The sequence below is a fragment of the Apium graveolens genome, chromosome 9 (genome assembly GCF_009905375.1).
Source record: "Apium graveolens cultivar Ventura chromosome 9, ASM990537v1, whole genome shotgun sequence".
Taxonomy (NCBI): Eukaryota; Viridiplantae; Streptophyta; class Magnoliopsida; order Apiales; family Apiaceae; genus Apium; species Apium graveolens.
Genome location: NC_133655.1, coordinates 96,135,992 through 96,159,337, shown reverse-complemented (window position 1 = coordinate 96,159,337; position 23,346 = coordinate 96,135,992).

The following is a 23,346-nucleotide window of genomic DNA, read 5'->3' as shown; positions in this document are numbered from 1 at the left end:
TGTATCTCCTTCATTTCTCACTCAAATATTATGTTCTATAGCTCGTTGGAAAGGTATTGAGATTTCCTACAACACTTGTTCACAAGTCTCGTCCAAATAATCATGGTAAGACCCTCATTTTTACAGTTCTTTCAATCGGACTTTTAGAAACTTCAAAGCCTAACTTTGTGTTCTTGATTTCTTTGGAAAGATCAAGCTTGTAGGAGGCTCCCTAAGGCTTCCTAGCAACTTAACACCTCCCAAGGAAGGTATAAACTTCAAACTCTAGCCTTTACTTTATTTGTTAGTAAGTTTAATGGTTGGTTTTGTGAAATGAGAAGCATGGATTGTGATTATTAGTAGTTTGGTTTGATTTGGAAGTGTTTTGGTAATTGAAGCTTGATTATAGTTCATAGGTCTTGATTGTGGTTGTTTCAGTTGAAAACCTTGGAGGTTATGGACTGATGTGGTATGGTTTAGGTGAAGTTTTGTTGTATTGATGGTTATGAGTTGGTTGGTGGTTAATTGGAGTAGTTTAAATATTGGTAATCGCGTAAACATAGTCGTCGTAATGCCCATTTTTATTCAACTGCTTGTTCTTAGTTTTCAGGAAATAAACTCAACAAACAATCTGTAACATTGCCATTTTTAGCTAGAGCGTGTCGTAAGCTTCGTTTTGATATGTGGATCTCTTGGTTCCGATGTACGGTTTAGGAGAAACGACCGTTTTAAGTAACGGCATTTCGCGAACGAACCTTTACCCCTCGCTTTACTTTGAGACCTTGTTCAAGGCCCCTAAAAGACTAATTGGATTACGAAACAATTATGTAAGGTGGATTAGGAAGTTGGTAAAGTACTCGCGAAAGAGTCGCCTTAAAATTCATAACGATTAATTATTTAAAATTGGTGAAGCCGAGGGTGTGCGAACGATTAACGCAAATCGTTAAGCATATAAGCGAACATTAGGGTCTAGGTGGATAAAGTCTAGTTTCTTAAGCGACCGTGGTTTAATTCCGGCTTATATTGTTGTTCATAGGTTACTGGACCCACTCTAAGCTTAAGTCTACCCCGGAGCACTCAGGCAAGTTTTCTACCCGTTATACTGTTGTTTTGATGTATATATGTATATGCATTATCTTGTGATAAGTGCATTATTGTTATTAGCAAATCTTGCGATATATTGGAGCATGTTGATATGATATATATGCATGCCTGTTTTGTAATCTTGATATCTAATTGTTGATTCAATTGCTTATAAGTTGCATAATACCTATGCTAGAGATAAGCAGTAATTGCGTATACCCTCAGTATAGGGGACCCGAAGGTGAACATTTTTCTAAACCGGGAGTCGGTGTTCCCGAGTATAATATATGTATATTTTTATTTATATATATAAATAGTTTTCAAAACTATTAATCGAATAAGGTTTATTCGATAACTTTATTTATTTAATGAATATTATTTTGAATATTCATTCGAGGACTTATGACTCCGTTTAGTTTATTTAATGAATATTATTTTGAATATTAATTCGAGGACTTAATACTCCGTTTATTTTATTTAATGAATATTATTTTCAATATTCATTCGAGGAGTTATGACTCCGCTTATTTATTAAATAATATTCTTTATTTTATTAAAGAATAATATTTCGATAATCAAACTTATTTTCGATTATTCAAATAAAGATTGTACTTTCGTATAAGTATATCTTTGGTTATTTAATATTCATTTCAAGTATGAGTTTTAAAACTTCCACTTCGATTATTTTTATAAGGATTATCCTTATGGGAATATTATTTAAATAATAATATTCAGATATTTTCTAATATATCGGGACTGATTTATTTTATTAAATAAGCATTACTCCAAACATTCTTAAAAATGTTTTCGAGTCTTCAAAATGATTTTAAAAGTTAGAGCGGATCCCAAAACTCGTTTTCAAATTTAAGATCTTTCTTTCGAAGGGGATTTAAATACTCGCTCAAAAATCTGAGGGATCCGGCTTCGTGATGTATTCTTATATTCGCAACAAGGTTGCTGTTTTGATAAAAGAATTTTTGATTACTTACCCAACACTCGGGAAGTAAAATTCTTGGAACAAGTTAATCCATTAACAGGCATCGCCTGGGAAATATCGGTGAGTTTTCCTTTCCAACTAGATACGACTTCTTGGTGGAGCCGTATCAACAAGTTTCTACTTGGGGAAAGGGGGGATGAGCTTTACGTTTCAGAGTCATGGATTTCATCTGAACTAGGAGTGGCGTAAGTGGTCGAGTGGCGCCGGCCCAGCCTTATTATATTGGCCCAAATGGCCTGGAAGTTCCGCTAAGACGGTCCATTCCTTAGGAGTCCAGGGTTCGGTTGACAAGTAAATCTGACTGTTCTCCTCTACATGTAGAAAATGGTGGGGTTGCACTGCTGCGACTGATCATCGTGAGTGGTCTTCCTGGTGCAACAAACTACCGTAATGAGTTCATCATCCAGTTGGATATTTCTGCAACACTACCCAGAGCACTTCGATAGAAAGGCTACGGCTGGGCGATTGTTGAGTGTTGGCAGGGTCGAGTTTTCAAAATGATGTTTCCATCAAATGAAGTATCTCGTAACTTCGTTTCTTTTGAATGATATTTCAAAGATTGATTCTGTACAAGTTATGCCTTGTAGTCTCATCTATGTGATGAACTTTTGAAACTAATTATAACTTGAACGGTGGTAGTTCAAGTAGTATTCGGAAAAGATATAAGTATATCGGAGTATCTTGTAACTTCATCTTTTAAACTTATATCTAGTAAACGATTACCTTGTGCATGTCAAAGATTTTCAGAAAAACGTTGAGATAAGGTTAGATATATGAGATCACCTTGAAACGATATTTTTATACAGTTATAAACTGGAACTCTGTGGATGTTATACATGTCAGAGGATTTCAAATATTGTGAAAAGTATATATATATGTATACATATATACTGAAAATTTTGTGACTTGGTCGCGTTAAGATATCAACTTGGTTCATTTCTTCTTAACCAAGACTTTCTTGAGTACTATGAGAATGCTCATATATTGTAAATTATTATACATACTATTTCGGTGGGCTTGTTGCTCACCCTTGCTTTCTTCTTTCATCACACAGCATCAGATAGACAAGATGAACATGACCAAGCTCCCAATTCATGAGCGGATAGGAAATGTTCCGCAGTTTCCTATAGGCGTTGATGTCGCTATAGCTGAGGTAGGAACTACCAATAGGCTAGGCTTTCAACTTTTGATGTACCAGACTTATGTATCTTTATGAATTGTAATAATGGCAAAGAAATGTAAATTTATTCAGAAACCCTTTTAAGGTGTAATGGCATATAATTGTGGAATAAAATGACTCGTGTTATTTTTGGATATTCATCTCTGAGACTATAACTTGTGGTGTGTGTGTTTATTGTGGGGTCACAATACGGAGTAGTTGATTGTTTATTAAGATTGGGTGTTATTAAGGGAAATGGAACTCGTGACGACCCGGATCCCCGACCCCGGATCTGGGGGTGATACAGATTCTGCCTCTCTTTAATTCTGTTTTTCTCTAAATCTTTTGACACGACTCACAGAAAAGCTCAGATAATTTCTCCTAGAAAAATAAGAGGTGGCTAAAGAAGGGTGGTATGTAGTCATACAACTAGAGGTAGTCCTTAAATAAGGTCTAGAAATAATCATACCAACAGGTTTTATAACATGCATAATAAATGCTAAAAGTACCAAATCAGTATTTGAAGTAAATGATGATAAAGTAAAATCAATATTTATACCTTGTGAATATGAAGATTCAAAATTGAAATCACAGTTGAAACTGTGGTTATGACAGTGTGTTGTTCACCAATTATGGAACCTCCATTTGAATTGGAGAGGTTTTGACCAGGTTATAGTCATGTACCATGGTCTCAACCCGTGTTCTTCTTGCAAAAAACTGACAATTGAATGTGTTATTTGATGTTACCACGGAGTATTCAGTAAGACCTGATGAAACCTCTGTGTTTTTATTGGTGTCATCAAGATCTACCTCAACATGTAGTCTCTTACCAACTTAATGTTAATTCTGAGTGTTGAGCATAGTTACTTGAACCATGTCACTTTATTTTGGCAACATTTGAGAAATGGATTCAAATGTTTCATCTTTAAGAATAAATTTGAGATAGAATATGTGTGATTTTATATTGATTGTTGACAACTTCCTTTGAGAGAAAAAGAAAGTTTGAAATAATATGTCTTGTTTCTTAATATCGGACTTTTGAAACATAAATATATTTAGACATTTTAATGAACAAGAACACTCAAAGATCATAACTCTCATGTAATACGAATTAAACCTTTTATGATATCAGTTGCTTCCTGTAATGTTGTACTCGATCTATACTGTAGTGAACAAATGTAACTCAACCAGAGATTAATTATACACATGCACTATTGAAAATTTGTTGTAATTTAACATGCGGTACGGATTGGAATATGAACAGTCATAATGAGTTAAGCACAAACAAAATAATAAACATTCATTCAACTATGAAATCAAAGAAAGCAAAAGATTTATCAATAATACTAAGAAGATGAGTACAAGATTTAAAATTCTAAATTAAAAACATAACTTAATCTAAGTTACTCGATCTTCTGCCTTTTTGCAGCCTGCTCCTCCCTACGATGATAGATTCTAGACATGGAGTCTGCAAGAGAAATGATATTCTCTTGCAGCTCAAGAGCTGCCTGACGTTGGCGTTCAGCCAACTCAGCACGATGTTCTTCCTCAAGAAGAACTTCGCTGGTGAAGAAATATAGTTCTAAATGATCATCCCAGGAGAGATGATCATAGACTGAGTCTGGAACAGCAGTTGGGTGAAAAACTTCACCACCGATTTGGACCAGTAGTCCATATGGATCAAAGTACATCTTTTCATCACTTGGATTAAAAATTGGTAGATGGCATCCACCGTTGCAGGTGTAGAATTGTGGTTGAGCCATTGTTTTGATGAGTGTTCGAGTTTTGGATGAAAAGGTTTGAGAAGATTAAGAGTTGTGTATGAAAAAGCAGTGAGTTGTTTTGGAGGTGAAGGGTATGTATTTATAGAAGAAGAGATAGAAACTGAAAAGACTCTATGATTTACCATGTAATAATTAAACACAACATGCATACACTCTTATGCGTATCTAGTTAAACAAAAAGTAATCTCTCTTCTCAGATTCCTATTCCCAATGTAAGTACTCAAGTGTTCGATAGTTACTTACAGCAATAGTTAACCCATGCAAGTAATTAAAAGATTTTCCACTAACTCACTGTTAATTAAATATACTGAATAACCATTTATTTCGAATAAATTCAAAATATCAATAAAATATAATAGTCAATCAAGGTCTGACCATTATCAGTATTTAAGCACAACTATCAAGATTTATAAGTCAACACTAGTTTGACCAATATCAGAATTTAACAACCACTGTTAAGATCTATCAGTCAAAACAAGTTTGACAAACATTAGTGCTTATATACATAATCAGAGTCTAACATACAGCTATTGGATGAGATTAATAGAAGTTAACTGCATGCTTGCATGGCTTCAGAATTTAACACAATTATCAATAACTAACAAGTATTGATACATAATAATAAGATACCATACTATAACTATCAGTAGTTATTCCTTAATTATCGGAGTTTGAGAAATGTCCTAATATCATTCCCAATTCATTCACCAATCTTGTGAAAGTAGCTTCACATAGAGGCTTGGTGAATATATATGCTAATTGATGATCTGTTGGAACAAAGACCAATTCCACTATACCTTCTTCCACATGTTCCCTTATAAAATGGTACCTAAAGCTGATGTGTTTAGTCATTGAATGCTGCACTGGATTTTGTGTCATTGCAATAGCACTTTGATTATCACAATATATAGGAATAGTAAAATAATCTAACCCATAATCCAGTAACCGATTTTTCATCCATAGAATCTGAGCACAACAACTTCCTGCAGCAATATATACAGCTTATGCAGTTGATATGGAAATTGACTTTTGTTTCTTGCTAAACCAAGAAACCAATCTACCACCAAGAAATTGGCAGCTTCCAGAAGTTCTTTTCATGTCTATTTTGCATCCTGCAAAATCAGCATCTGAATATCCAATTAGCTTAAAATCTGAATCTCTAGGGTACCATATTCCCAGATTCATGGTGCCTTTGAGATATTTTAAAAATTCTATTCATAACTAATAGATGAGGTTCCTGTTGGATTTTTAACGCAGCGGGGTCATGGTAAAACACTTTTACACATACAAAATCCAAATAAAAGCATATAAATCGTGAATAAAAATTCGAGGGATCGAATCTTACCTTTTAAAATAATTCGGAGACAACGATCAGAGATCCTTAGCAGTTGCTCCTCAAGTGTGAAGCACTCCACCGGTATCCACCAAGAAAACGATGTTAAGGAGGAAGAAGGAGGTGGAGAGAATTGGGTTTTCCAAACTTTTTGGGTTTTCGGGTTTGATGTGGGTTCGAATAAAATAGGGTCTATAATAGTGTATTTATAGGCAAAATTTTCAGCTGAAATTTTCCCATAAATATTATTATTATCCCATTTATTATTCTCATTAATAATTAAAACACCTTTTAATCATTAATCCTTTTTCCAAACAATTTAGAAATAATTCTCTCTCTTGATTTAATTTCTAAAAATTAAATCCATTAATTAATAATATTAAGAACTTTTCTTAATTAATTTATAATCAATTAAATCTCATTCAATCAATTATTAAATTTGCCAATTAATTATTTATTTCACAAATAAATAATTATTTAGCCATTATTAATTAATTCCTCCACCATTAAATCATTCTCTTTTTATGGTGTGACCCTGTAGGTTCAATATTAAGCCGGTAGTAGAAATAAATAATAATAAAACTATTTTATCATTATTTATATAAATTCTCTAATTTATTAAATATGATTAATTAATTAATCACATTTATTCTACATCGTGAGTGATGCTTCTCAACATATCGCGACTATCCGGATAATATGAATTCACTGCTTAGAATACCAAGAACTTGTCAGTGAATAGTTACCGTACAATAAACTCCTTCTACCCTACAATGTCCCGATTAAATATAAGACATGGATCTCGTGTCAAGCCTATCTAATTCAATCACTTGCTTACCATTTACTATGCGTAGTTCTATGCAAATTAGAAACTCCTTTCTAATTTCATTTACTCTGGCCAGAGATTCCTGAACTAGCATAAGTGGATCAGCCTTGAACATTCGCTTCCTTCACTGGAAGGGGTAGATCCTTTATTGATCATACACTATCTTCGTGTACAAATTCCTATACCCAGAAGAGCCCTAATAATTGTCCCTGGAGACTAAGAACTAAACCAAAGCATAGTTCAGTGTACACAAGATGACTATGATGACCTCAAGTCTAAGGATACTTGTAAAACTATCACTAAGTGAACAACTGCTGACACGTGAGTGAACTCCATCAGTTGTTCAACTATGCGAGTCATGTTCAGTGAACTTATTCTATAATAAGCACCTACATACTAGCTATAGTGTCACCACACAAATGTCTATGAGAACAGATATCCTTCATAATGAAGCAAACATAGTATGTACCGATCTTTGCGGATTATTAATTACCAGTTAGTAATCCTACGACCAGGAACTATTTAAGTTTAGAGTTATCATCTTTTTAGGTCTCACTATTATGATCTCATCATAATTCATAAAAAGCTTTACTCTAAACTATGGTATATCTTATTTAAGGATGGGGATTAGCAACTTGTAGATTATGACTCAGATTCATCTGACGAGTTTAACAAGGATGGGGATTTGTGAACTCCCATTGCACCACCTATGACCTCCTTAAGGATGGCTAAGGTGATTTTCCTTGCAGGTACAGCTAGATTATGGAGCTATGAGAGAAGAGTGATACACTTGTGAGAATGAGTGTAAACACGAGTGGAGAGAAGAGTGAAACACATGTGAGGTACACTAAACAGAATCACACACTCACAGTGAGGAAGAAAGAGAAACTACTTGTTATTTCTTTTCCAACCAAGTGAAATATGAGAACTTCTTCAGACGATGGCATACATTCCTTCACTAAGGGGGAGATAAAAGCTTAAGTAATAGTTTGGAGGATTCCTCAACTAAGGGGGAGAAATAGCAGGGAGTAAGAAAAAGATCCTACATGTACACTACACCACACCATTGTTGTTTGTAACTACGGATCCTATTGTACGGGAGAGGTGGTAAACACAAGGTGATTTTCTAGTAAGGGAAGAAACTGTTTTCAAAAGGGGAGTACCATTGGTTTTTATCTGCGGATCCTATTGTACGGGAGAGGTGGTAAACGAAGGTGATCTTCTTTAATCAGTTGATTCTCATAGGGGGAGAAGCAAGAGAGATATGGGCTTCTCAACAGGAAATGTGGTTATACAAATAAAGATGGAACTACTTGAAGATATGTTCAGTCTAGAGGAACATCTGCTTGGAATCTGGAAAATGTTAAATCTAGTCCAGAACTTTTCTACTATTTACTTTGTATTTCTTTTTATATCTTTTTCTTATTTGTTAGTTGAGTTATCCTCTAGGTATTTGTGTGTTATTGTTTAACAAACAAATAGGAGGAGATTGTAAGTCATATGTCATAGCCTATTTGTATATTCGAGGATTCAACTCAACTCAAATAAGAATGTAATAAGTAAATAGTGGATCGACCGTCAGAGAGATCTCGCAAAGTAATATCTATCAAAGGATTCAGAAACAAGGTTCATCTACAGACTTGAGGAATTAATTCACTGGAAGAAGTTCAAGAAATTGATCATGCCTCAGTGATATAAATCAAGAGTGTGGATTTAATCAAGTGACAGAGATCTCGTCAGAGTATCATTAATTACAAGGATTTAATCTGAAGAAAATCAAAGTATCAAAGTCAAGACATGAAGAAACGTCACGGAAGTTAGTCACTCATGAACCAGACAGTACATCGAGTGTCAACATTGAAGTGGTGAAATTGATTCATAATTGACTGTGATTATCAGAAGATTTTCAGAAGAATGGTTGCTGCTCAAGATTAGTATTAATTCTCTATTAATTAATTAAGTCATATAATTTAATTAAGAAAATAAATTATATCTACAAAGATTAATTAATTTATTAATTGAATTAATTGATTAATTAATTCTAAATTAATATTAAGATTTTTCAGAATTGTTTTTTGAATTAAAATCAGTTTAAATCAGCAAGACAATTGAAAATGAACTAGCATGACAATCTGGATTGTCATACCGATTGTCATGCCAAGTCATTTCAATAGTCATACCGAAAGTTCTACTGGGAAGGAGATTGTCTTGCTAGTTCAACTGATTGTCATACCGAAAGTCATTGTAGTTCAATCAGATTATCTTACTAGTACAATCAATAGTCCTACCGATTCTCTTGCTGAGCTAAAAGGATTGTCTTGCCAACAAATCAGGTGGTTGTTTTATTATTTAAACAACAGAAGCAACAGAAGTCAATCATTCATCCAAAAATAGTTCAAGAACAAAGAAAAGTAGAAGCTGAAAAATATATCATCTCTTCTCTGCTAAAATCAAGATCACAATTTCTAGCTAGTAAAGTTAAATCCAAACCACTAGAAATCATTACCTTGTTCTTGTGTAACAATCTAGCTGATCAAAATCCCTAGAACTTAATCTCAAATCGCGTTTAGCATTTGATTCTAATTATTGCAAAAATAGAAAAAGTTCATGTCGAATTTATTCTAAATTTGTGATAATTAATTTGAGATTAATTCCTTGTAATCGATACAGTTGTTGTAACACCTTTCAAGTTTAATAATATTTTTATTTAACTTGAATTTTGTTTCACATTTTTTTTATTCCGCATTTAATTCGATTATTCGGTACTGTTTGTATTCAACCCCCCCTTCTACAAACACATTGGGACCTAACAATTGGTATCAGAGCCTTCTGATTAACGAACAAATCAAGATCCTAGACTTTTGTGATTTTTCAACTCCTTGAATTTTTTATTCATTCAAAAATTCATAATGACTTCACAAAAAGTTGGAACCGTTAAAATTCCACAATTTGATAAAGAGAATTATATTATGTGGAAGAAGAAGATGCTCTTGTTTTTACAAGTGGCAAATCCCAAATATACAAACTTGTTAAAGAAGGGGATAAGAACTCCGATGGTTATTGAACCGCAGGTGATAGTAGATGATGTTGTGATCACCAAAGCCAGAACCTATCGTAAAGATCCTGAGGATTTTTCTCCTGCTGAAAAAGATGAAGCCTCCTTGGATGCCAGCCTTCAGTTAATTTTAATTGATTCCCTTGATCCCTTGATGAACAGACATGTGATGAACTGTAAAAATTCCAAACACATGTGGGAAACTATTGAGGTGATCAATGAAGGCACAGAGGAAGTTAGGGAGAACAAGTTGGAGATCCTAACCTCTGAGTATGAATATTTGAAATCAAATCCAGGAGAAGGAATTACTGAAGTGTTTGAGAGGTACAATGCGTTGATCAACAACCTGAACATAAATGGGAAATATTATTCAATCAGGGAGGTCAACAAAAAGTTCCTTTTAACACTGCCAACTCATCTTGAACATAGAATCACTGCCATTAGAGAAGCTAGAGATCTGAGTGAGATTTCTTTGGACAGGCTCTATGGAGTGTTAAAAACCTATGAGTTGGAGCAGATTCAACAGAAGGAAGTCTACGGGAAGGATAGAATGGTCAGCACATCTACTGCACTTGTAGCTGAAGGTCAACAACAACAACAATCTCAACAATTGGAGAGAATGGTACAGTGTTCCAAGGCTGAGGAAAATATGTTCGTAGCAGAATATGATCCTCCTACTACAAATCAATCAAGTGATGATTTTTATTCCTTGGAAGAGCTGGAGCAATTGGAAGATGAGTCAATGGCCCAAATTGTCAAGAGATTCTCCCATGTCAGATTCAAGAGGAATCCCAAGCTTAAGTACAAGTCCAACTACAACAAATTCCAGAAAGGTGGATCTTCATCCTCTAACACCAGCAGTGGTGGATACAAAACAGGGATGGTTGATCGGAGCACCATTAGATGCTATAACTGCAATGAGTTGGGACATTTTGCCACAGAATGTAGGAAGCCAAAGCAAGTAAGAAAGAACTCTGAAAGGGCTTATCTGGCAAAGGGAAGAAGCTGGGATGATACTGATAGTGAAGATGAAGATGAAGGAAATCTTGCTCTTATGGCTATTGATGGAAAAGCTTCATCGTCAAGAATAGAGGTAAAACTTTCTGATGCTGAAATGGTTTATCATCTAAGAGGTAACTTAGATTGTGCACGTCGTGATAATGAACTGTTAAGTTTACAGATCACAGACCTTGAGAAAGAGGTCAATGAATTAAGACTTGTGCACATTAATCAAGACAAATTAAAAGAACAAGTATCTTTTCTAGAGAATAGAGTTGACTGTTATAGAAAACTCGAAACTATTCTCAAAGACAAGATCACCGGTCTTGAGACTAAGGTTAGAGCCTACTTCAATTCTTGTTCGAAGGCTAAAGAGTTCTATAGTAAGCAATCTGTTAATCAAACATCTGGAATAGGTTATGATTACAATGTTGCTATTGGAGAATTAGGCATAAACTCCCCTCCTCGTGTCTGTGCTAAAGGGAGGGAAGTACCACATGTGCTTAAGGGTGTTGATGAACCCCTCTATAAACCATCAATTGCTGAACCATTTGATGCGACCTCTTCTGTTATTCAGGAAGAAATACGTGCTGAAGATCATGCTAATGAGAAGGTTGTTTCCAAGTCAAGTGTGTCGAAAGTTCCAGTCAAAGTTGTGAAAGCAACTGAGACTAACTCAGACACATGAGTTGGATAACAAAAATGCCATGTCTGCCATGCATAAATTGCCTACTATTAATCACTCTCATAAAGCATGTGGTGTTTCTATTTGTATGTCTTGTGCTTTTAATATGATGTATGCTTATTTTAATGGTAAGCATGTTTCTAATGATAAGACTACTCCTCGTCAGCATGTGAATAACAAGAAGCATGATAGGTCTAAGACTGCTAGTCCTTCTAAGGCTAGAAAGGAGACATTTGTGCCTAAGCTTAAACAGAATTTTGTTAAGGCTGTTTACAAGGTCAAATGTTTAGTCATTGAGAAAGTTGAGGCAATTAAAATTAAAAATGTTGTTTTGCCTGACAAAGGACAGTTCTACAAGTATGCCGGGCCCAACCAAGTTTGGGTTCCGAAGAAGGTCTAATCCATTTGCAGTGCAGGGCATTAAACAGGTGTAACCGGTAGTGTGGATTCTTGACAGTGGATCATCAAGACATATGACCGGAGATAGAACCCTGCTATCAAATGTGGATTGAGAAAGCTGGCCCCCTGGTTACCTTTGGAGATAACAGCAAAGGTTTATCCGAGGGATATGGTTGTTTGCAAGCTGGGAATGTTATCATTGAAAATTTTGTATAGTGTGCTAGGTTATTATCAGGAAGCATCATCTAACATATAGCACCAGTGACGAGACTTGAGAATATTATGACATATCAGGCACCTGCTGTACATTACACTTGGAATTGGACTCTAGTAAGATGTGTACAAGTGTACTCCTGATTGGTGAGTCAAAAGAGGAAGTCAATGCACCACAGTTCATGGACTTTGCAGCTGCAGATCTATTGGACTATGCAATCTCTTCTTCACAATCTCACTTCAGGTTGGTATGAACTAGTGTACTACTCAAGCAATCATCAAGAACATGGTATGGCACTCTAACTGAAGTTATTGTTTAATATGAACTAGTAGAGTCGTCATGTTTTTAACTCTCTTATCATTAGGCACAATCATATTGTTTTATATGTGCAGTGATATATTGATAATGCAACATAACAATTAGTATCTAAAGTACTTGACAAGTATCGGTTAATGATATGTTGTTAACATTATGTTGCAGATATTTGTAAGCTTTTGACATGAATGAGAATTACTTAGACTTTACCCTAAGTGATCAATGTTTTATCAAAAACTCATTCATATTGAAAAACAAAATCAAACTTCTTTCTACATTAGTGATTTCTTATTTCATGTAAAATCTTTTGAAATCACTATTGTAAATCATTTTCTCTCTATTACCATATGTTCTGTGTTACAGGTTCAGTCTCCAATGACTTTCTTTCATTGACAGTCATGAGGTTGAAAACCCACAACGTCTATCCCAGACTGTAAAGACAAACACAAAAACAGAACCAACCAACACTCTCTTACCACTAAATGTAGTATAAATAAGCGTGAGGGAGATAGTGCCTTAGTGCACCACATAAGGAAGGTTCTGTAGTCAACCCAGTAGCTCTGTCTCCTACAAAGATGAGTAGTATTTAAACCGAGACAACTGCTAACCCCCATACATCTTCTCAAAAAGATGTAATGGTTGAAAAGGCACAAAAACAGTTACTAGATTCATTCTCTCAACAGGGTGCGTCTATTGAAATTTGCTTGTCGGCCAAGGTATCCTATGTAGTGTCACCACCTTAAATATAAACAATTCTTAATGCACAAGGAAAGGTTACACACACAAAGGATGAGTTGACGGAAATAAGAGTTTCGACCATTTTAAGGTCAGATTCGATTGTTCAAGGTTCGTTAATGGACCAATTGCCTTTACAGGTGTTAGGAGAGGATACTGATCCAAAAGCCATATGTCAGTGGTCAGTGTCTACCTCCCCAGGCTTAAATCCCCTGGATGCATCTGCAGATAGTGGATCTGACATAGGTGCAGATCGGCAACTTGTTGACAATGATTCAGATATTACCTGATGAGTCACAAGGAAATGTCTTCACAGGCATTAGAAGGGAACTTTGATCTTTATGCTAAATTCTTTGGATCATTGTTTACCTTCCCAGAATTCAAATCTGGAACCCTAAAAGGGAAACTAGCAACTTGTAGATTATGACTCAGATTCATCTGACGAGTTTAACAAGGATGGGGATTTGTGAACTCCCATTGCACCACCTATGACCTCCTTAAGGATGGCTAAGGTGATTTTCCTTGCAGGTACAGCTAGATTATGGAGCTATGAGAGAAGAGTGATACACTTGTGAGAATGAGTGTAAACACGAGTGGAGAGAAGAGTGAAACACATGTGAGGTACACTAAATAGAATCACACACTCACAGTGAGGAAGAAAGAGAAACTACTTGTTATTTCTTTTCCCACCAAGTGAAATATGAGAACTTCTTCAGACGATGGCATACATTCCTTCACTAAGGGGGAGATAAAAGCTTAAGTAATAGTTTAGAGGATTCCTCAACTAAGGGGGAGAAATAGCAGGGAGTAAGAAAAAGATCCTACATGTACACTACACCACACCATTGTTGTTTGTAACTACGGATCCTATTGTACGGGAGAGGTGGTAAACACAAGGTGATTTTCTAGTAAGGGAAGAAGCTGTTTTCAAAAGGGGAGTACCATTGGTTTTTATCTGTGGATCCTATTGTACGGGAGAGGTGGTAAACGAAGGTGATCTTCTTTAATCAGTTGATTCTCATAGGGGGAGAAGCAAGAGAGATATGGGCTTCTCAACAGGAAATGTGGTTGTACAAATAAAGATGGAACTACTTGAAGATATGTTCAGTCTAGAGGAACATCTGCTTGGAATCTGGAAAATGTTAAATCTAGTCCAGAACTTTTCTACTATTTACTTTGTATTTCTTTTTATATCTTTTTCTTATTTGTTAGTTGAGTTATCCTCTAGGTATTTGTGTGTTATTGTTTAACAAACAAATAGGGGGAGATTGTAAGTCATATGTCATAGCCTATTTGTATATTCGAGGATTCAACTCAAATAAGAATGTAATAAGTAAATAGTGGATCGACCGTCAGAGAGATCTCGCAAAGTAATATCTGTCAAAGGATTCAGAAACAAGGTTCATCTACAGACTTGAGGAATTAATTCACTAGAAGAAGTTTGTAATAACCCCAATTGTTTTTGGAAATTTTTGAAACCCTTATGAATAGTGTTTTTGCTGAATGAGAAAACTTTTCATGCCACACTATGTAGGGGTTCTGATATGGACATTCTGAGATTTTATTAGTACTTTATATGGGATATAAGTGTATGTAAAGATCGTCAGAATCCAAATCCGAACACTTTGGTTTTTCCCGGAAATCCACAAGATACGGAGAGAATTGAGTATAAGGTAACAGGATAAAAAGGATTTAAATTAAAGGATTATAATAGAGGATCATAAAAAGGAATATAATATATTGAGAGAGGTTAAGAGAACCTAAGTAATAAGATTCCGGGTATGGTCCCTCAAACGAGAAACGAGAACGAAAGTTAAGCGAACCGTATAACAGATCAGCGGTCATTAGGCAAACAATTAGAAGCTAATCAAAGGGATTAGTGGGGATGATGTCATCCAACCAATAGAAAGAGGACAAAGGAGGGGTGATGACATCACAAAGTGATGCAAGCATGACATAAGAGGGAAGGAAATGTGGTGGAATATTAACCACACAAAATCAAGGGTAAATGGGTAATTGACCTAAAACAAAACAAAAACAACCAACCAAAAATCAAATCAAAGCAAAACCACAAAAATCTCTCTTTCTTCTTCATCTTGCTCTCGGCCTTTTGAAGAAAAACAAGGAGGAGTTTTTCAAAAACTCAAGCTACACACCTTCAAAAATTATAAGGTTTGTTTCTTTAGCTTCCATAATTCATAACTTAGTTATGCTATAAGTTTGGATCCAAGAATCCAAGGTTTACCTAGTTAATCAATTCCTAAAAGTTTAGGGTGAATAGTAACTTTCAAGAACAAATTTTTGATTCTTGATTTTATTTGTAAGGACAAGGTAGCTTAAGCATAGATCAAGGCTTCCATGGGCTTTCCAAGGATCTTTCATTGATTAAAAGCTTCAAGAAGGTATAAAACTTCAAACCCTAGCTTTACTTTTGAGTATTAGGAATGGTTTTGATTGTTATAATTCATGAGGAGCATGATCCTTGTATACTTAGAGTGTGGTTGGATTTGTAATGAGTTTGAAGTTGTAAATCTTGATAATTGGTTAATGAACTTAAGTATAGCTTTTAGTTCATGTTTGAGGGTAGTATAAAGTTCATAATATTGAGTTTTGGGGCTGTTAGGATGTGATATGGATGGACTTTGATTGTATGAAGGGATTGGGGTTGTTTGGTGATGGAATTGAATGGTATAAAATTGGAAAATCGCGTAAACATAGCCGTCGTAATGTCCGATTTACATTAGACTGCTTTTGTTCCTAACATTAGGACCCGAGAACCCCCTGCTAGGTTTTGACCATTGCCATGATTAGATAGTTCATGTTACGAGCTTCGTTTTGATATATAGTTCGTTCGATTCCGATGCACGGTTTAGGAGAAACGACCGTTTCAAGTAACGGCGTTTCGCGAACGAAACTTTTCCCCTCACCTTACTTTGAAACATAGGTTAAAGACCAAAAAGGGTTAATTAATGTATGAAACATTTATGGTAAGTGTGTTAGGCAGTTGGTAAGACACTCGCGAAGGAATCGCTTTAAAACTCGTAAAGGTTAAATTATTAAAAATGGTGGAGCCGAGGGTACCCGAGTGACTTAAGCGAATCAGTGAGCGCAAAACAAGCGTTAGAGTCTAAGTTAGTTAAAGTATAGATTTACAAGTGATTTTGGTTTAATTCCAACTTACTTGTTGTTTATAGGTTACCAGACTCGTCCCGAGCCTTTTATCACCCCAAGTCGCTCAGGCAAGTATTCTATCCGTTATACTGTTGTTGTGATGTATACATTTGTATATGCATGATCTTGCGATAAATGCATATTGGTTATTTAGAAAATTCTTGCGATATATTGTAGCATGTGATATGGTATATATGCATGCCTGTTTCATATTCTTGAAATATATATCTGTTGGTTCAGTTGATAATACCTATGCTAGAGAATAGCGGTAACTTGCATATACCCTTAGTATAGGGACCCAAAGGTGAAAATATTTTCTAAAACCGGGAGTCGAGGATCCCGAGTAGATTTTGGTATATATGGGATGGATATATATATATATATATTTATATATATATATATGGTTATAGTTTTCCAAACTATTAATCGAATAAGGTTTATTCGATAACTTTAACTTTATTTTATTATTGAATATTATTTCGAATATTATTCGAAGGCGTATGACTCCTTTATATTAAATGAATATTATTTGAATATTCAACTGAGGATGTATGACTCACTTTATATTATTTATTGAGTATTACTTGAATATTCCTCCGAGGACTTATGACTCCTTTTATTTTATTATCTGAATATTATTTGAATATTCATTCGAGGGCTTATGACTCAGTTTATATTATTTAATGAATATTATTTGAATATTCATTTGAGGATCTATGACTCCGATTATTTGCTGAGGTATATTCTTTATTTTATTAAAGAATAAGGTTTCAATAATCAAACTTATTTTCGATTATTCAAATAAAGATAATACTTTCATATAAGTATATCTTTGGTTATTTAATGTTTATTTCAAGTATAAGTTTTAATACTTCTACTTCAATTATTTTTATAAAGATTATTCTTTATGGGAATATTATTTAAATAATAATATTCAGTCATTTTCTAAATATTCTGGGGACTGATTTACTTCATTAAATCAGCTTTACTCCAAACACTCTATAAAGTGTTTTCGAGTCTTCAAAATGATTTTTTTAAAAGTTAGAGCAGATCCCAAAACTCATTTTTATATTTAAGATCTTCCTTTTTAAGGGGATTTAAATACTCGCTCAAAACCTGGGGAATCCGGCTCTGTGCTGTATTCTATATTCGCAACGAGGTTGCAGTTTTGGTAAATGAATTGATTACTTGCCCAATGCTCGGGAAGTAAGCCCATCTAATTGAGTCGGCATAAGCGACAGGCCGGGGTACGGTCTATTATTGTGTAAGTGGCTGGGTGGCAGTCCATCAACGCGTAAGAGGCCGGGTGGCGGTCCAGCACAAGGTCCTTATGAGGCCAGGGTGATGACCGGTGGGGGATTCATCCATCTACTAGTAGAAAAGGTTACTTATTGGTATCTTTGCCTGATCAGCAAGATATCTGGTTTATGCCAAAATTCTTTTCCTTTCCAAAATTTATTGGATGTTTCAAACCCTGTTCATACTTTACATAACAGAGGTTCCAGGAAATGTTTAAGAGTTATATATGTGGATATATATATATATATCAGAACTTAATGAAGTATATCCTAACTTCATTTCCTTTAATAATATTTCAAAGATTGAATCTATTCAAATCTTGTCTTGTAGTCTCATCTATGTGATGAACTTTTGAAACTGATTATAACTTGAACGGGGGTAGTTCAAGTAGTATTTGGGAAAGATATAAGTATTTTGGGGTATCTTGTAACTTCATCTTTTAAACTTATATCTAATTAATAATTGTCTTATGAATGACTAAGATTTTCAGAAAAAAAAAACGTTGAGACAAGGTTAGATATATGAGATCACCTTGCAACGATATTTTTTTATATACAGTTATACACTGGGACTTTGTGTATATTATGCATGGAAGAGGACTTCCAATATTTTGAAAAGTATACATACTGAATATTTTGCGACTTCATCGCATTAAGATATCAAACTTGGTTCATTTCTTTTGACCAAGACTTTCATGAGTATTATGAGTAGGCTCATATACTATTAATCATTATACATATTATTTTGGTGGGCTTGCTGCTCACCCTTGCTTTCTTCTTTCATCACACAACATCAGATAGACAAGATGAACCGGACCAAGCTTCCGATTCGCAAGAGGTTAGGAGACGTTCCGCAGTTTTCTAGAAGCACTGATGCCGCCATAGCTGAGGTAGGAACTACCAATAGGCTAGGCTTTCAACTTTTGATGTATCACATTATGTATATTTATGAATTGTAATAATGGCAAAGAAATGTAAATTTATTCAGAAACCTGTTTAAGGTGTATTGGCATATAATTGTGGAATAAAACGACTTGTGATTATTTTTGGATATTCATCTCTGAGACTATAACTTGTGGTGTGTGTGTTTATTGTGGGGTCAAAGTACAGAGTAGTTGATTATTTATTAAGATTGGGTGTTGTTAAGGGAAATGGAACTCGTGACGACCCGGATCCCCGACCCCGGATCTGGGGGTGTTACAAAGTTCAAGAAATTGATCATGCCTCAGTGATATAAATCAAGAGTGTGGATTTAATCAAGTGACAGAGATCTCGTCAGAGTATCATTAATTACAAGGATTTAATCTGAAGAAAATCAAAGTATCAAAGTCAAGACATGAAGAAACGTTACGGAAGTTAGTCACTCATGAACCAGACAGTACATCGAGTGTCAACATTGAAGTGGTGGAATTGATTCATAATTGACTGTGATTATCAGAAGATTTTCAGAAGAATGGTTGCTGCTCAAGATTAGTATTAATTCTCTATTAATTAATTAAGTCATATAATTTAATTAAGAAAATAAATTATATCTGCAAAGATTAATTTATTTATTAATTGAATTAATTGATTAATTAATTCTGAATTAATATTAAGATTTTTCAGAATTGTTTTTTGAATTAAAATCAGTTTAAATCAGCAAGATAATTGAAAATGAACTAGCATGACAATCTGGATTGTCATACCGATTGTCATGCCAAGTCATTTCAATAGTCATACCGAAAGTTCTACTGGGAAGGAGATTGTCTTGCTAGTTCAACTGATTGTCATACCGAAAGTCATTGTAGTTCAATCAGATTGTCTTGCTAGTACAATCAATAGTCCTACCGATTGTCTTGCTGAGCTAAAAGGATTGTCTTGCCAACAAATCAGGTGGTTGTTTTATTATTTAAACAACAGAAGCAACAGAAGTCAATCATTCATCCGAAAATAGTTCAAGAACAAAGAAAAGCAGAAGCTGAAAAATATATCATCTCTTCTCTGCTAAAATCAAGATCACAATTTCTAGCTAGTAAAGTTAAATCCAAACCACTAGAAATCATTACCTTGTTCTTGTGTAACAATCTAGCGGATCAAAATCCCTAGAACTTAATCTCAAATCGCGTTTAGCATTTGATTCTAATTATTGCAAAAATAGAAAAAGTTCATGTCGAATTTATTCTAAATTTGTGATAATTAATTTGAGATTAATTCCTTGTAATCGATACAGTTGTTGTAACACCTTTCAAGTTTAATAATATTTTTATTTAACTTGAATTTTGTTTCACATTTTTTTTATTCTGCATTTAATTCGATTATTCGGTACTGTTTGTATTCAACCCCCCCTTCTACAAACACATTGGGACCTAACATCTTTGATTGTCTCATCAAAACGAATGTTCCATCTTTCGAGAAGCTTGCTTTCAACCACATATGGTTCGCAGTAGCTTACACACTAGGTTTTCATTTCTCTTGGAAAGAAAACCATCCGGCTAATTGCCAGATCTCATAGTCGTAGTAAGCAGCAATCGCAAGCAAAATCCGAACTGATTTTAATAGGGCTACAGGTAAAAGGTTTCATCAAAGTCAATCCATTGCCTTTATTTGAATCCTTTTGCCAAAAGCCTGGCCTTAAAGGTCTCCACCTGGCCATCTGCTCTAATCATTCTTACGTATACCGTATACATAGATTCCATTCCGGATTTCATGGCACTATGCCATTTCTCTGAGTCAACACTACTCATAGCCTCATTGTAGGTTACAGGGTCGTCATCATCAATGATCGACAACTCATTGTCATTCTCAATGACAAGGCCATAATACCTCTTAGGTTGGCGAGAAACTCTCCCTGATCTATAAATGGGTTGTTCCACAAAAGGTTGTTCAGTCAGAACAGGTGTTTCCACTTGATCCGTAGTAGTTTGTGCTTCTTGAACTTCATCAAGTTCAAAATTTGCTCCCACTGTTTCCTTCAAGGATAAACTCTTTTCCAAGAAGGTAGCATGTATGGATACAAACACCCGATGATCGGTGTAAAAGTAATACCCTAAAGTCTCTTTAGGATATCCCACAAAACTACATTTTACGGATCGATATTCCAGCTTATTTGGGTCAACTTACTTGACATAAGCTGGACATCCCCAAATCTTAACGTGTTTAAGACTCGGTTTCCTTTCTTTCCATATCTCATATGGAGTTTGAGGAACAGATTTGGAAAGCACCTTATTCAGTAAATATGCTGAGGTTTCCAATGCATAACCCCATAGGAATACTGGAAGATTCGCATAGCTCATCATGGACCGAACTATGTCTAACAAAGTTCGATTTCTCCTTTCAGATACTAATCTGGAGGAGTCCACTGGGAGACTATACCATTTACTTTGAGATAATCCAGAAACTCTCCATTCAAGTATTCACCACCTCGATCTAATCGAAGAATTATAATACTATGTTTGGTTGTTTCTCCACTTCATACTTATATTCTTTGAACCTTTCAAAGGCCTCAGACTTGTGTTTCATCAAACACATATCCGAATCTAGATCTATTATCCATGAAAGTAATGAAGTATGAAAAAACCCACCCATGGCTTGTGTAGACATTGGTCCACATACATCTGTGTATACCATTCCTAGCAAATTTGCAGCCCTCTCTCCATGTCTACTAAATGGAGACTGCAATGCCACTATAAAGTGAGATTTTCATCATCCCTTTTCTTTTATTAGTTTGTTCAATCTGAAATAAATTATGTCACATACATACAGACCATTATTTAAAGCACCACGTCCATAAAGAATATTATCTCTAAGAATAGAACATTCATTATTCTCAATAATAAATGAAAAATCCACCCAAGTCTAACATGGGAATAATATTCCTCACAATCGAGGGAACAAAACAATTATTTCAAACAATAGTCTTGCCCGTAGGCCTATGTAAATGAAACGATTCTACATCTACAGCATCAACTCTTGCTCCATTTCCATCAGTAGAATCACCTTCTCTTCCTCAAGAGTCCTACTTCTCCTTGGTCCCTGCAACAAATTGCAGATATGAGAACCACAGGCGGTATCTAATACTCAAGTAGAAATTTGATATAATGACATATTCACTTCTATCATGAACATACCTGAATCAGAAGCGGTAGTCTCACTACCCTTCTTCTTCTTCAATTCTGCAAGGTAAACCTTGCAGTTCCTCTTCCAGTGCCCCACCTTATTACAGTGAAAGCAAACAACTTAGCTCTTGGGGTCTTCAGCTTTTGGTGGAACCGGCGTTTTCTCACCTACTTTCTTCTTCTTGGAAGAGTTCCTCTTCCTTTTCTTAGGATTGGAACCTTCACCAATTAGAAGAACAGAACTCTTCTTAGGGGGAAAATTCGATTCCGCAGTCTTCAACATGTTGTGGAGTTCAGGCAGGCTGACATCCAACTTATTCATGTGAAAGTTCACAACAAACTGCGAGAACGAACTCGGAAGCGATTGCAAGACCAAGTCTTGGCTCAGCTCCCCATCCATGGCAAAACCAAGTTATCCAAGACGTTCAATCAAATTGATCATCTTAAGTACATGGTCATTCACAGATGATCCCTCAGACATCCTACAACCGAACAACTCCTTCAATATCTCATATCGAGCTGTCCTCCCTGCCACATCATACAACTCTTGTAGATGCATGAGGATAGTGTGAGCATCCATATGCTCATGTTGCTTCTGTAGCTCAATGTTCATGGAAGCTAGCATGATGCATTGAGCAATATTTGCATCATCTAACCACTTACGATACACAATATGTTCATCATTATGTGCATCACTAGCAGGTTCAATAGGCTTAGGTGAGTCAATCACGTATTCCAGCTTCTCAATCCTGAGAACAATTCTCAAGTTTCGAAGCCAGTCAGCATAATTAGGACCAGTCAATTTGTGAGCATCTAGTATGCTCCTGAGTGATAGTGCAGAAGACATAACGTACAAAGTAAATCTGTAAATGATAAACACATTGTTATTCCTAGTGGACTAACAATGAGATTTACAGAAGGGGGGTTGAATGTAAATCTCAAAACTTTTTCAAGTTTTGAGCAGTTTATGAAAGTTGTGTGTTCAAGAAGAACAAGTGTGTGAATTGCTTTAAGCTAATACAGACATATATATATTCAAGCACAAATGTAAAGAACACAACAGACCTTAAAAACTTTTCTGGTGGATTTGTTGTTCCACCAGAGATGGTATTTTAGAAAATCTGTGATTAAACAATGTTGATCACAGCTGCATCCTAGTACAAACTAGATGAATTTTCTCTCAATATTTTTCTAAACAGCTCTGGAAAATCTCTCATCTA